A 15800-nucleotide genomic window follows, 5' to 3' on the forward strand; every position below is an offset into this window, starting at 1 on the left:
CCCAAAGGTAACTCTTATAAAAGGATTTGGGGCTTGCTTACAATTTCAGATGTGAAACCCAAAGCCCACCCTGAGTGGCACATTTCTTCCAGCCAGGCCAAAGTACTCCAACAAGGCCACACCTCATAATTCACTCTACATAGTTCATCAGCTAAAGACTAAACATGCAAACATAAAAGTCTATGGGTTTAGACAGAATCTCTTATGCCCTGTGTGGAAACATCACCTGTCAATTAAAAGTCTATGGCCAATGAGCTGAGGCAGCATTAGAAGGTGGGACATCCCAAACAGAGAGAGATGATTCTGGGAAATAGTCATGCACAGGGGCTTTGCCTCCAAACTCTGAGAAGACAGTCGCATGAAACTTAGGAGAGATAATCAACCACCCACAGGGACTTAGAATAAAATAAACAGGACAATGAATTATGAGCTAGCTGTAACTCAAAGCTTTTGTTCTAGGCATTTCATAAATAATTCAGTCTAAGTGATTATTTCAGGACCTTGGGCATACGTGGAAAAGCCTGTGGACACATATGGGGGGGGCATTCTCTTTCAAATATCAGAGGACAGTTTGTTCACTCTTTCAACAGATGGGTGTATTATGGGGAGAGATACTGTGTGTGTTAAGTATGACTCTGTGTGTGTGTGTGTGTGTGTGTGTGTGTGTGTGTGTACGAATAAAACTACAAACACCATCTTTTTACTTTTTTATACAGCTTTATTGAGATATAATTCAGAAATACCAATTTTAATATAGTCACAGATTTACAAATAGATGAAATAATTGTCACTTGTCAATGTTAGAAAACTGTTACCAATTTAAAAAATGATAAAAAAAAAAAAAAGAAAAACCCATATCCATTGTGTCTGCCTCCCTATCCATCCTAAATGACCACTAATAAACTTCTGTCTCTATAAAAGAGTTTCCTTTTCTGGACCTTAAAATGGATGGAACAGTATCATCTGTGACTTATTATGACTGCCTTCTTCCCCTTCCAATGCTCTCAAATTCCTCGAAATTGTACTGTTTACCAATACTTTGGTACTTTGTGGTCAAACATATTTTTATTGTGTGTATATTGTACACTCTGATTGATTATTCTTTTGTTTGATTTTTATTCTTTTGAATTGATTTATCTTTTATTTTGAAGTTACAGACAAATGTGTAAGCTTCTACACAAACATATGGTTTCATATGTCTATGGGACAGATCCAGAAATGGAGCTGCTGGGTCACATGGCAGATCTATATTTAACAGTTTGAGAATTGCCAGACTATTTGATCAAACAGCTGCAGCATTTTCCTTCCCATTGAGAGTGGGGGGGGGGGTTCTGATTCCTTCACATCTCTGGATGGATTGGCTTTTGCTAAGGATGGCAGACTAGAGAAGGATAACACTGATGTCTTAGTGAAGACTACTTCAAAGCTAGACTGTTATGATTAGTCTTCACTGGCAATTTAACTGCACCCAGAATCTCCAGGAAGGTGTGCTTTTGGGTGTACCCTGACTGTGGTGATGTCAGGTAATGTCCCATTAACTGCAGTCCCAAGGTGGGGGTAGGGGGAGGGCAGAAAGAATACAGGAGTGAAGCACCAGCACTCATCTCTCTCTGTGAATGTGAGGACACAGAAGATAGTCATCCATTTTGCCAGATTATAGTAAAAGTGGCCTCTATTTCCATCCCCACTAGAGTCCTGATCCATTTTGAAAGCTGACAGTATGATAAGCCAACCCATCTTGCCGCTATTATTATGCCCCATCATATAATAAGAAAAATAACTAATACAGGAAAGTGCTACTAAGGATTAGGGCCATTGCTGCCACTCGCCTGACCAGGTCGTTATAGACCTTAGGAGCTTGCAGACAAATGTAAAAGAGTTTGGAGCTGCAGGCTACAGAATTTCTAGGTCTGTAAACAGAGGCTAAAGACAATGGAAAATGTGAACAGTGGAAGACCGGTACCAAGAATTTTCAAAGTGGAACAGGACTTTACTAGGAACGAGATAGAGACCACTCATTGCATAATGTGGCAAAGATTATGACTAAGTTGTTTGGCAGAGGAAATTTCAAGACAACATAGAATCCAGACTGTGCTGTGCTTAGTGCTTACTACTCTTAGCTCTACAGTGAGAGAACAGAATATGGCTGTTTGGCCAGGAAGAGTGTAGGAGAGTTTAAAGATGTGGAGAAAGTGGCTACAAATAACTAAAGAGATTGGTGTCACTGAAGAGAAACTTCAGCCTCTTCACTGGGACAATAGAAAGGGTACCTTGAGAGTAGGACTCAACCCACAGAAAGCTCCAACTTCTAAACTACAAATTCATTTGAAAGGGGAGAGGTGAACCAAGTGTGTCACTGAACAGGTTCCACGTTCAAAAAGTTAGAGAACTAGCCCCAGGCTCAGCCACCAGAGCACACAGAGACCTCTAACATCTTCAGTAAAGGGCTAAGTAGAAGTTATATCCTGAGCAGCTGTCGTAGGTCTTAGGAACTTCAACCGCATGGTGCTAGTTTTGCAAGTATAAATAATATAAGAGTTATGGAGTCATGGAAGCTTATATTGAAGGTTCCAAGAAGTCATTGAGACCAGGCAATATGGTGCAGCACTAGAGTCCTTGCAAGGGGCCATTGAGCAGCCATTGTGTGGATCTGTGACAGCAAACTCTTAAGTTGCCATGGAGAGTTCAGGCTGGATGAGATGCCAGGATTTGTGGGTAGGGATGCATCCACAAAGGAGAGTATAAGAGTTGAGCTGGACCACCAGAGAAGCTCCATTCGCTCCAGGTAGCAGACTGGAAGAGGTGGGGCTTCCCACATGTGTTGAGTCCCAGGTGATACCACCGCAAGCCCGTGGAACTGCTCAGCATGTCGGTCTTGCTTTAGTCCAATCTGTCCTTACCACATCCCCATCCATTCCTTTTGGAATAGGAATGTCTAGTCTGTGCCTTGGTATGTTGGGAGTGTGGCTTGCTTTTTAATCTTTCAGGAGCTCAGAGTTAAAATGTTTCCTTAAGTCTTAGAAGAAGACTTTGAAACAATGTTGGGACCATTAAGACTTGGCAACTGTTAAAGGTGACTAAATGCATTTTTCCATTAAGAGATTAACATGAACCCTCGAGGGCCAGGGGTGGAATGCTATCATTAAAACTGATGTTTGGGCATCAAGTTGACAGGAGTAGACCTGTGACAAGTTAGTCACTAAGGAGACAGTTCTAGCTCTGTCTGTGAGGTTCAACTAATGGGGAAAGAATGACTCTAGGCACTGGGATCCAAGACTAAAAATCTCTCTCTCTCTCTCTCTCTCTCTCTCTCTCTCTCTCTCTCTCTCTCTCTCTCTCCTCTTCCTGTGAGTCATGTGACCAGCTGCTTCACATTCTTTCTGCTATGCCTTCCCTAGCCTGCTATACCTTACCCCATTAAACCACAAGCTCTAGTAAACTTTTCTTCAAGTTGCTTTTCTCTTAAGTTACTATGTCACAGCAACAAGAAAAGTAGCTAATACTAAGGCCTAGCTCCCATTTTCTAAGGGAAGGAAACAGACTTTTCGAATTGGCCCAGTGTTCTCTAGAATCCATGTTATCAATAGCCTCGAAAGGTCTCTTAACCCTACAGTCCCATCAGCAACACCTCAAATCCAGAGGGAGTATTTCCTATGAAGAAGTTCATTGTTCTGTTCAGCTCTGAATCTTTTGATTCTAATTTCGGATCCCACCATCCAGTAACCATCCTTTTTTGGTCCCAATCTTCACTGGCACCTTGAACATGCTCTGCAAGATGAAGCAATGGAACAAACACCTGGAAACTAATGGAAGTGTTGTAAAAAGAAAGAAATTTTTACTTTTTTATATTTATTTTGGTTGTGTGGATATTTTACTTGCATGTGTGTTTGTGTACTCTGGTGCCCATGGAGGTCAAAAGAGGGTGTTGGATCCCCTGGAACTAGAGCTATGGATGGCTATAAGCCCCCATGTGGGTATGCTGAGTTGAAACCAGGTCCCCTGGAAGAGTAGCCAGTGATCTTAACTTGTGAGCCATCTCTCCAGTCCAGGAGGAGAGAATTTTTTAAGTGGAAAGGTAAAAGTACCCTGGGATGATGTGGGATGAGCAGAACTATTTTCTTCCGCAAATCCTATCCTAAGCACTAGAACGAGGCTGAAGGTGGAGAAAAGTCACTTAAAGCTATGCATGGGAGGCCATCTTATCATCTAACCATTCAGCATCCATCCAAGGCAGGAGGATCTCTGGTTCCAGTCCAACTTGGGCTACACAACTAGAACATGCCTCAAAAAACAAATTAAGTAAATGAATAAGACATCATTTAAGGTGTGCTCTTAAAGTCTCTGGGAGCTAGGGGGATTCTGTTCACACTGGCCAGACCCTGCTTTCATCCTGTGGGTTCTTGGATGGCAGGTGCTGTCTTTGAAGGCTAAACTCAGCCTCTGTGACTGACAGGCTCTCAGACTTCTGGCCAAGGTGTCTGCCTTAGCCCTTAAATGGTTCTGTAAATCTACTTTGTTCTTTCCAGAGCTTAGGTCCCAGTGAACTATGCTTCTAGGGGACACTTTCAACACATCAGACACTGGCTTTCTTATAACAAATGCACTTGCCTCAAAACCAATCTTTGATAAGTGAGTGGAAGTCTTATATTTTCATGTAATTAATAAATTGCTACTGGTATGAAGACTGGTATGAGTCAAGGGAAATTTGGTCCTTCAGAGTACCTCTGATGTTAGAAGAACATAGCATTTCTTTCTATGTTTGGACACTTTTCTTACTTTGCTTTCCTAGGGACCAAGCCCAGGGCTTTGTGCATGCTAGGTAAGTGTTCAGCCACTGAGTTATCCCCAACCATGCTTTAAACCCCACTCTCTCCTGAGGTTAAATCTTGATTCAGACAACCCTAGGTCCAACCCTGGTTCTTCAGTACTGAGCCATGTCAAGGCTATCAGATCCACCAGTCTTCCGTAGGGAACTCTCGGCGGTATCTTCACCCTTAAAACGGGGATAATTTTAACCACCATATTGGGCCATCAAAAGATTCAGTGTGAAGGACACAGTATTGGTTTGGCACACAGGAAACAACCCTTTTATGTTAGCTGTGGATTTCTGGCTTGTTTGCATTATTACTAAGTAATTTTTCTTTCCACCTACTAGCTGTTCCTAGCAGTGATCATTCAACAAACTTCTCTATAGACATCGAAGGAGGGATGAGCCCAGTGCCTCTATCAGTATAGACAGCATTAGGAAGCATTATTTGATATTCCTTTCCTGTGATATGCAAGGTACTCCAGAAACTGAGGTTTGTGTTTTGTGACAAAGGATAAGAGATGAAACACTGTCTAAAGTAAGTATAGGTGACGGATGTGGCATATGGATATTAAAAAAAAAAAAAAAACAGGTGTGTAAATACATACCCAGCTGTTTTCTTAACACTGCCTTTTTAGCCTTTAAGCCCAAATCTGGACTCCAGATGTGAACCTCTTTGTTTTGGCACTGACCTCACGAAATCTCCTGTCCATTCAAGTCACCAAACTCTATAAAGTAGCACGCACCCTTTACACAGACCGAGGAAGGAACTCTGAGGTGTTCTATGCGTCAGCCACCTGTAGACAGGTCATTGTGACGCGCATGCTATGGACACGTGGAACACCTGCCAGGGAGCAGGGGCGGGGTCATCTCTGGCAGCAGGTCCAAACGCCAGATACCCTAGACATGGGGGTCACGGGAAAACCCCAGGGAGTAGAGAGAGGGACACTCGGTCCTCTCATCCTTGATCCGCCCCAAACCAGGTGAGACCACCGCCCTCTCCCACCGGGATCCCTGGGTCCTGCAGAGAGTGGCCGCTGTCCCTGCAGGAAGGGAGGCGGCCGGTTCTGGCGGAGGGGAGGGCGCCCGCTCGGGCCGCCGCGCTGCGCTGCGGCGCGCACCGGCTCCGCGCTGCTATTCCGGCTGGCGGCGGCCGCTGCAGGAAGGACCGCTTCCTGCGCTCCCCGCCCCTTCCCTCGCCAGTGCTGACGCTGACGTCGGCGCAGGGAGCTGGAGGGACGCTAGGATCTCCGCCGGGAGGCTCCTGGGGGCCGGAGATCCAAGGTACCTGCCTTCCAGGGCCGGGCGGGGGCGGGTCGGGCGGGCTGCATGCTGCAGCGGGAGACGCCCGGGTGCCCGGGTGGTCGGGGGCGCCAAGCCAAGGCCGCCTCTACTGCCCTTTGCGGGCTATGGGTTCCAGGCGGGTCACCTCATCTACACCCCCCCCCCAATCGGGTGCGGGAGGAGCATCATCCTCTTCCCTCCCGCAGATCCTCCCTCGGGCCTGGATGTGTGGAGGATGCGCGCGCCCTAGGAGCGTGCGTCAGCCCCCAGGGAGCGGGAGGGAAAGCGGAGAGCACCTGCGCCTTTATCCAAGCCGGTGCTGGCCTACCCTTCCCTCCCTCTCAGGTCCCCTCTGGATTGGGATTTTCGTCTAGAGCTGACTTGTTGACAAGTTCACCTGCAGCGGTATCTGACGTTTACTTTTGCTGTTCCTCCTATGCTAGTCTTTGGCAGGGACTGCTAAGAGCCGATGGGTACCTTTTTTGTAATGACTGGTGCCAGGAGGCCTGTGGTTGGCCCCTGCGGGCTAGGAAGAGTCACTGAGCACGCCACGTTCTTGCAAACCCTGGCACGCGGGGTTTCTTTGGGTGCTGCGCTGCTGACTCCGCCTTTCCTGGCCCAGGGTTGATGCAGCTACTGTTTCCTCTGAAAGTAATATCCTGTTATGCCAGTCTTTCTCCCAAGCGGCTCCCCGTTAACCTTCACACTATCTTTTGACTTGTAGGGTTGCAAAGCCTCTCAACCACTCTTTGGAGCCTTTAACGTGCCATATCCATAAATAACGTTTGGGGTCTTTTGGTGGGCATTAAGGTCTAGAAATGAGACTATATTCTCCATATTTAGATAGCATTGAATCTAGCACAAGAAGGGTTTATCCAACAACCTGAACAGCTGCTAACTAAACATTCCATGGACCTGGGAAAGACATCACCAGCTGGTTTGAAAATGGTTATGAATGGAGGAAGACACATGGAGTATTTGCTGACCATTATGGTTCTTTAAGCGATAACTTACTGCATGTGTGAGTGTTTATATCGGCAGTCTCTCAAATTGGCTCCCATGATCCTCTGGTTTAAATCTGACATCTTGACCGCTCAGAAGTTAGGGAATAAAATAGGACACGATTATGAAATTCACGCTCCAAAATGTTTCTTACCCTTTGTTCAACACACACATACACACCACACCACACACACACACACATACACACACCACACCATACACATACACACTACACACACACACACACACACACACACACACACACACACGTCTGCTGTGCATGATGTGTGAACACACTTGCATGCCCCACATGTGAAGGTCAGAGAATAATAATTCTGTGGCTTTGGTTGCCTCCTTCTACCTCTACATAGGTTCTTGGTGTTCAATTCAGGTTGCCAGCTTTGTACCCTAAGCGCCTTTGCCTGCCCCGCCATCTCCCTGCCCACTCTGAATTGTTTCTGATCCTTTTTAGGTCTCAGCTTTTATTTGTATGTATTTATTTATTTTTATTAATCATTTTATTCCTTTACATTTCAAATGATATCCCCCTTCCCGGTTACCCCTCCACAAGCCCCCCATTCCCCCCTCTTCCCCCTCACCTTCGCCTCTATGTGGGTTCTCCTCTACCCACTCCCCCACTCCCACCTCACTGCTCTAGCATCCCCCTACACTGGGGCATCAAGCCTCCACAGGACCAAGGGCCTCCCTTCCCATTGATAAGGCAATCCTCTGTTATATGTGTTTCTGGAGCCATGGCTCCCTCTATGTGTACTCTTGGTTGGTGGTTTAGTCCCTGGGAGCTCTGGGTGGTCAGGTTAGTTGATACTGTTCTTCCTATGGAGTTGCAAGTCCCTTCAGCTCCTTCAGTTCTTCCTCTAGCTCTTCCATTGGGGTCCTCAGGCTCAGTCCCATGATTGGCTGTGAGCATCTGAATTGGTCAGGTGCTGGTCGAGCCTCTCAGGGAATAGCCATAGAGGTTCTATCAGCTTTTATTTAAAAAACATCTTTCTAAAGACTACTACAGGGTCAAAGCAAGGGTATGATCTATAGTCTCCCAAACACGTTCGGTGTTAGCCCAGTTCATGTGTTCAGATTGAAGGAAATGTTATTTTATAATGTCATTTCTTATTCTTAGGAAAATGGTTCAGTGTTATTAAAAATGAATCTTAAGAAAACATAGCAGTTACACTATAGAGTTCTGCTACATGTAAGAAGTGGAGAAACCTGAGATCAGTAGATCACTGACCCTTGATTCTCCACTGAAAGCTAAAGACACCAGCTGGTAATTGCCTGTGATTTTATAGCCCTTCCTCCATCTGGTAGACCCAAGTAGCATGCTGTGGTACCTAGCATCTTCACTTGGGTATCTAAACTTATGAAAAGTGTACTAAATCTTGTTCTCCAGTAGAAAATCTTCAAAGTGACCATTTTCAGTGTATCTGATGGTACAAGTACACTGTTTTCTCCAGGTGGAAGCAGCTTTATTAGTGGAAGGGGGTCACTGGTGTGTGACAACTGTGACAAGATCTAGTAGAGAAAACTTGTATTGAACATGAACTCCGTGTTACAGAAACCCACAGGAGAGGATGGGGAAGCTGATAGGTCATCCGAATCAGGAAACATGTCCCCACTGTACTGGGCGATCCTGGCATCTGGAAGCCAAAAGATAGGCAGCGACAATAGTGCTGCCCAGTGCTCTCAGATATCTCACTGTTATCAGATACAGAGATGTGTGATCAAGGGAAGAGGATAGGTTACAGTTTATGAGCCTTATTACCCTGCGCGCCCATCCAGAATCTGCCGATTGTAACCTCACACCCCAGAACTGATAGAGGTGAAACCTTCTCTAACTTTTCTTGGTTCTTGGTCCACTGTGTTTCATTCTACAACCACATCTAGTACCAAGGAAGAGTAGAGAGAACTCTCGGGCTTTGGATTTCAGTTCCAGCAGGGTTGGAGCTGTGAGGAAACCTCTCCCAAAGGCTCACATGCTGAAGGCTTGGTCACCAATGAAGTGTTCAAAGATGGGGTTTAGGGAATGGATTGGATCATGAGAGCTCTAACCTTATCTAACATTATCCATGGATTAGTTGATCAATGGACTCATAATCTGAAGGCAGTAGTGGAAGGATCTGATTGGAAGAGGTAATCTACTGGGGACATACCTTTGAGGATTGCACATATATCAGGTCTTGCCTCTTCTCTGGTCCCTCCCTCTTTCTGTGTGTTAGATACCTTAGATACCATGAGAAGCCCTGCTCTGCCATGCTCTGTATCCTCAAAGTTGACTTTCTTTCTTTAATGAGATAAATGTATTAATTCTTTGAGAAATTTGTAAACTGTATTTTGATCATACTTACTCCCTGTCTAACTCCTATCTCAACAAATCCCATATCCTTGCATGCACTGATTTTCTTTAATTATGATGGTTACATATATACATATATATGCACATATGTATATATCAATATATACATATAGGCACATATATGTATCTATATATACATACATATATATACACATGCATATATAGATATACTGAATCCACTTAGTGTTGCTTTTATGTATGTATTTAGGGATGACCACGTGATATTGAATAATCAACCAGAGGACTGAGGAAAACTAAGTCAGTCTCTCTCTCTCTCTCTCTCTCTCTCTCTCTCTGACATCATTAATTGCCTGTAACTCTTCGTTTAGGGACAGGGTATTGTGAGATATCCCCTGTCCACACTGGCTTGTCACCTGATTTTGTCATTGTCTGGGTCTTGTTTAGGCTTCCACCATATTGTTGAGATCTCATGGACGTGGCTTCCCTGTAATAAATCATAAAAGACATAATCTTGCAGGAGTGATCTGGTCCTCTGGCTCATAAAACCTTTCCACCCCATCCCCCATGCTGTTTCCTGAACCATCGGTGAAGTGTGTTGTGTTACAGATTTGTCATTTGGAGCGAACATCCCACAGCAAGCTGTTCTCGGTGTTTGATCAGTTGTGGGTTTCTGTAATGGTATCCATCTGCTGCAAAAAGGAAGCTTCCTTGCTTAGGTTTGAGAGTTGCACTTATCTGTAGAAAGGAGGATTCGCATTTAGCATGCAACTAGGAATTACACTGGCTTAGAACACTGTGGGTAGTGAGTCCTCTAAATTCTACGACCACAAAGTCGGGGAGAATCTTTTCCAGCTATTCATTTGATATAGGATTAATATCCAAAATAGATAAAGAATTCTAAATGAAGAGTCAAGGAAGCAACCCATATATGTATAATAATATAGTGTTCTTAAAAGAACTAAAAATGTCTAAGAAAGATCTCATAAGAACATATACATATTAAAACTACTTTAATATTCCATCTTACCTCCATTAGAATGACTAAGATCAAGAAAACCATTGACAGTAAATGCCGACTAGGATGTGGGGAAAGGAAGACCCTTTTTCACTGTTGGTGGATGGTAAACTGGTGCAGGCACTCAGAAAAATCAGTGTGAAGAATTCTCCGAAGTCTAAAATTAGATGTACTGTATGGCCCAGATTTACTACTCCTCGCAGCACATGACTAGAGAACTGAGCATCCTACTGCATCGACACATTCTCAGATCTGCCCATTGCTGCTCTGTTTGCCATAGCTAGAGAATGGAAATCTCAATCTCCTTCAACTGATGAGTAGATAATGAAAATGTGGTCCATGTACACAGTTGGATTTTATTGAGCTGTATAGGAAAATGAGATCATGAAGGTTTTAGGTAGGCTGGTGGCACTAGAAAATATTCTACTGACTGAGGTAACTCAGACCAGAAGGAGAAATGCCGCCTGTTCTCACATGTGTGGCTCCTGGCTCCGACTCTTTACTTGTGCGAATATAACTTGGAGTAGCCACGGAAACTAGAAAGCAGGATAATCTGTGAGCTGGGAAGATCAAAGATGCTCATCAGTGTAAACTCAGAGTCAATTTCAGCTGTGTGCTGGGGAGTTGCAAAAGCGTTGGAGGTATCAGTAGGGAATGGAAGCTTGATCTTTAAAAGGCGTTAGAAAGAAGAGAGCCTTGCAGCTGTCTATTTTAGAATGTAATTAGCCAAAGTACGTGAAATTAAAAACAGAATGATTGAAATTAAAACAACAACAACTAAATGCAATAGAGTGCTGTGGCGTGTAAAACAAAGCGGGTGCATTTCTGGATGGACCATTGACCACGCAAATAATACTAATTATTATGACAGTATCAGTTGAAGAGCAGAAAGGTTCTTGAGTTCTGGATGGTGAGAGTATTGGGAGGAGCAATCCAGTAACATGCATGTTAAACATTCATGCCCCTGCTCGCTCTCTCCATCGTCGCTGCCTTCCACTTCTCTGTTCCCAGAATAGGGCATGCTTAATCATCTTGAAATGTAGCAGTGTTTTGGACTCTATGTGAAAAGAAACTCAGCCTTCTATGTGATGTTTTCTGGGTGGGCATTCTTAGCCAGAGAGCAATCTGCCAGTCCTGATAAGTAGTGCCTTTTTTCCTTATGGTAGAAGTCCTAATAGTGAGGGAATGAGGCCATCATTTGAAATGATTGTATAGATGCACTGTAGTGGCCGCAGACCAACAGCACCTGCGCTCCTGGCTATCTCAGACTATATTTTAGCCTCATGAGCCAACCTCATTTCAATCTAGACTAAGATGGACCAGTTAAAAGCAGGAAGTCAGAAGGCCAAACCTGGATGGAGCTTACTTGGCCAAGTTATTGGCCAAGGGGAGCATTGCTTTCTAAGTATTTTTAAAATTTGTTTCATTTCTTTGCTTGCAACATGGGGATGGAATGGCCGCTCCTTGATCTCGTGTCCTGTGGATGAAATCACTGTATTAGATGCTCCTCACGTGTAAAGTCTTCCGTTAATGACAGCCTGCAACCATAACTTTTTGTCCAGCACTTGCTAGTGCTGTGCTCGGTGATAGAGAAACAAAGATGAAGGTGAGGGTTCAGACTTTCAAGGGACCAGCAGGAGATACCAATGGAACCAGCTCATGCAGAAGAACAGTGAGGTATAGGAATATTCCTACCACGAGTCTGTTAAACGGGACTACAAGGATGGGGGATCCCTGAAGAAATGGAGTGGAAGGCATTTGTTGGGTTGAGGGAAATTGCTTGAGGAGGTGGCATTTAAGGAGATTCTAGGACTGTGTGTTGTAAATTAGTCAACTGCCCCAAAGGTAAGACTTTCCAGGTGACAGAGTATATTCTGCGAAGCTCTAGCTGCCTTAAATGGCCAGGGGAAGCAGGTCTTTGTGACATGCAGCACAAGTTGGGGAAAAGGAAGGAGTCTTGTGGTTTTGCCAAGAGGTTCAGAGTTTCAACAGTGTCAAGAGACAGTAACGAATGTGTTTTGAGTCAGAGAACAAGCAGCAGGTCAGATGGGCATCTTACAGAAATCGTGCAGAAAATAGTGTGAGAGAATGGAGTGACCAGAATGGTGCTGCCTCGGAGGTTCTAGACTGAGGCCTGTCTGTATAGTCAGAAAGGGGAAAGATGTGCTGGAGGGGAAATAATGGACAGAATGTGGAGGCTTAAATGAGACGGATGGCAGTTTCTCAAGTTAGGTCATCTGGTGAAGGCAGTGCTGGCTGCCTGCTTAGAGACTGGGTGGGAATGGAAAGAGGGAGGGTTGGGTTTTAGATTTACTGAATTTGGACAGCTTGTTGGACTTCTGTATGAAGTCTCGGGGAGGAAGGATGTAGCTCGGTAGTAAAAAGCTCAGTTTAAGGGGGGGCAGAAGGGAGGAGTAGGAAATAGAGGTGGGGATGATGCGGATCTCATATGTGGAAGAGCTGCTTAAATTTGGAAGTCATTGGCATATAGCTGGTGATTAAAGATGGAAATATAGGAAATCACCTCGATGGAGCAAGTAAATAAAGTGTGTGGTAAGCCAGCTAAGGTGGGGCTTTGCATACACATAGTGATATTTGAGATGTGGGCACAGAAGAAGAGAGCTACCAGGAAGGTTTAGCAAGGAGTGTTTTCTTGAGAAATCCTTCAGCGATTCTCCAAGGAACAGAAGGAAGAGGGTGGTCCGTTGTGATAAGAGGGAATTGCATGTGAACAGAGCTGAAAGCAAGGGGCATGAACTAATTTGAAATAGAAAGAATAGTGGGTGGCCAAAGGTCAGAGAGGGCTGGGGGCTCACTGTGCCTCTTAGTGAGCAGAGGGGGCTGGGAGCTCCCTGTGCCTCTTAGTGAGCAGATAACCACAGGGGTTATAGGGCCATAGGGTGCTGCATGGTTCTAAAGACGTGTACAGTATGCACAGAGAGCAGACACTGTAACAGAGGTGTCCAGTGCAAGTCCAGGGCCACAGTTTCCTGTGTCCTGGAGCAGAGACAGCCTCTCATCCCCTGGGCACCTTTTTCCCACTTGCTGCTGCTCCCTGAGGCCAGGAGCCTTCTCATCCAGTGCTCTTGACCTTGCCCTGAGCAGTGTCACAGTGAAGCATATGTGTGGTGCCAGACTATCCCTCCTTCCTGTTTCCTGCTGCTCCCTGTCCTGCTGACCTGGAGGCTTCGTGCAACTTCCTTGTTGTTATAACCGGGCTACCCTACCAAGTATACACACGCTGACCTGTCCTTCCAGATTCCCGCCCAGGCAATCCGGCTGCCGGACGAGCTTTGGCCGTCAAGTGTTACATAACCTCGTGAGTGTATTCACTGAGAAAGTAGAAGGAAACTGGGATAGGTATCATGCATTGATTCTCAACATTAACGAGATGGCCCAGTTAATAGGGATGTCTCCAAAATACTGTTTTCTCTTTCTTGGTTGCTGACTCTCAAGATTTTCATTCCTTGCTCATAAGCCACCCAAACCGCAAACAAGATTTAGCTGCTACCATTTAACCAAGGAAAGTCCTGGAATATGTGCTGTTTCTGGAGAAAGGAGCTGTGGTGGCTTGTTTACAGGGCCTCTGCACAGCACTGACATTTTATAAACCGCATCCTGCTGTGTGTTTACTTCGGCTGACTATATCTAATGAAAGAGGCTTTCTCTGTGCCTTGGGAGATTTCCTTCAGCCATGAGCCTCAGTTCCCGTATCCATGAAAGCAGGAGGCTAGGCTAAATGATCCGTAGATCCTCTGTAGTCCTCAGCTACAAGAGCCTACAGTCAGAGACACATCCTAACCTCTTTCAGCGGCTTTAAATGATAAACAGTGTGCAGTGTTATGTCATTGTGGTCCCTGTAGCCACAGTCCCGTTCTTTCCACTATGTTAACCACTCAGTTTTCCTCATGGAATAGATCTGTATGTATTTCATCTGTAAATATGTGCCTATTTTATATTTGTATTGTAAGTATATAAAGAGAGAGATAGTCAGGCTATAGAAAGGAATTCCTCTTATACTTTTGAAAACATAGATTGAACCTTAGAGCCTCTCACGTGCTGGGTACTTTACCGGGGCACTACATCTCCCAGCCCACTTTGTGGTTTTTAATTTGGAGATAGAGTCTCACACTGTAGCACAGACAGTTCTTGAATTACCTACTTTCTTGCCTTGACCTCCCAAATATCTTTTCATTTTTGATGGTCTTTTAGTAGCCAGTCTGCTCTATAACTTGTACTGATCTTATGTGAATCAGAGAGTTTAATATATAGACTGTGCCTTTCAGGAAAAGTTAGGAAAATGGGTTAGATGATCATTTTGTAGATTAAGTAGTTTAAAATTAACATATATGAGTATATATGTTTAATGATATCTGTATCCAACTAAAATCTCCATTTCTAGGAAGGTAATGGATTAAAGGTATCATTTATTTAGCATGGAATATTGGTGGCTTAAGCTCTTTGCTTATTTGCCTAATGCCTTAGACCAAGGCTGTCCAATAAAAATCCTGTGGTAGACATACAGGTAGGATTTGAAGCAGTCTAGTTGTTGTAAAGTGTTCTTAATTTAAAAAACTAGAAGAAGCAGATGAAATGAACTTTTATTTTATATTACTCAATACATAAAAATAATTCAGTATGAAGTATAAATATATAACACAAACATAGAATACAACTAAATATAAATTGTTTATATATTTAAACATGTATGGTATATTTCATTTAATATTTGTTTTATTTATTAAACAATATAAACTACAATATAAAATACAACTTTATAAAATTTAAATAGGTATGTAAGTGTAAATATGTAACTACAAATGATTTGTATAAACATACAAATAGAGATTTATTAGTGAGATATTTTGCTGTGCTTGGTTCTTTTTGTTTTGTTTTGTTAAGTCTTTGAAACAACTAGTGAGTTTTACACAGACAGCACATCTGAGTTCTAAGTAGCTCTACTTCCAGTGTTTAGTTGCCACTAGCTGCTACATTGGACAGTCTTACATGTCCTATATGATAAAGTTAGCTTATCATAGACTAGTTTTTCATTAAAAATGTAGACTTGGTTTCCACATTTTAAAGTAACCTATGGAAGAGCCTTCCAAGTTTTATATTTGAGTCTGAATTGAAATGCAACTGAAGAGTAACATCTGACTTGGTCATGTCGTGATGCCCTGTGCCGATATTTGATACTACACTTGTGGTTTTTGCTAGAGTGTTCTTCATTTGTCACCTTGACACTTCACCTTCTCAGGTTAATGTTTTGGACAAAATAGCACCATAGGTACAGATTAAAATCTCTCTGCCACATTTGAGTTAGCATTTGAAAGTCATATAAACTGAAAAAGTCAAAGATAGAT

At 43.7% G+C, this 15800-nt stretch overlaps 1 protein-coding gene across 2 annotated transcripts in view; it reads left to right on the forward strand.

Annotated features, from left to right (window-relative positions):
- Positions 1-5649: 5649 nt before the first annotated feature.
- Ica1 (islet cell autoantigen 1) overlaps positions 5650-15800 on the forward strand; it is a 136941-nt gene continuing 126790 nt past the window's right edge. Inside the window, exon 1 of one of the 2 annotated variants that reach the window (XM_021164673.3) lies at positions 5650-5790. The gene's annotated coding sequence lies outside the window, so the exon portion shown is untranslated. Of the gene's footprint in view, positions 5791-5933; positions 6092-15800 lie in introns of those variants that run through there. The other variant, XM_021164674.2, reaches the window with a different exon arrangement.

This window comes from Mus caroli, unplaced genomic scaffold, assembly GCF_978045245.1.
Source record: "Mus caroli unplaced genomic scaffold, Mus_caroli_1 scaffold_7, whole genome shotgun sequence".
Taxonomy (NCBI): Eukaryota; Metazoa; Chordata; class Mammalia; order Rodentia; family Muridae; genus Mus; species Mus caroli.